General features: G+C 33.0%; 1 non-coding gene across 1 annotated transcript; it reads left to right on the plus strand.

Annotated features, from left to right (window-relative positions):
• The first annotated feature begins 255 nt into the window (after nucleotides 1-255).
• LOC132009393 (U6 spliceosomal RNA) lies at nucleotides 256-365 on the plus strand. The gene has a single exon (XR_009401893.1). It is a non-coding gene; the product is annotated as a U6 spliceosomal RNA (small nuclear RNA).
• The last annotated feature ends 219 nt before the right edge of the window (nucleotides 366-584 follow it).

The raw sequence follows: 584 nt of genomic DNA on the forward strand, positions 1-584 counted from the left end.
TCCCCTTGACAGTTTTCTCCTGAAAACTTTTCAGAAGAAAAGTTTTTCTCCTTGACAGTTTTAAGCTATAGACTGCAATGGTGTTTTTAGAGGTTATCCCAATATAAAATCGTGACCAAAAAGTTTTTTATTTATTTATTTATTTATTTATTGTTTTTTTAAATATAATTTTTTATTTTTTTAAAACAAGGCCTGTATTTAGTCAGCAACTCTTTCTCCTGTGTAAGACACCTAACAAGATGATATACATGCCTAGGGCTCACTTCAGCCACACATATACTAAAATTGGAACAATACAGAGAAGATTATTAGCAAGGTCCCTGTGCAAGGATGACACACAAATTTGTGAAGTGTTCCATATTTTTTCAATGGCACTAATGTCGAATCTTTCAATAGTTGCTCTGAATATAAATGAGCTAAGTGCTCTAATCAAAAGGCACAAGGTATTAGATTGGATAAAAAGGAAGACCCATTGCTGTGCTGTCTGCAAGAATTTCATTTTATATCCAAAGTCCCGTCCAGATAGGAAATGTCCATTTACCATGATAATAGACATCAAAAGAAAGTTGGGGTATCAATCCTTA

The sequence above is a fragment of the Mustela nigripes genome, chromosome 1, assembly GCF_022355385.1.
Source record: "Mustela nigripes isolate SB6536 chromosome 1, MUSNIG.SB6536, whole genome shotgun sequence".
NCBI lineage: Eukaryota > Metazoa > Chordata > Mammalia > Carnivora > Mustelidae > Mustela > Mustela nigripes.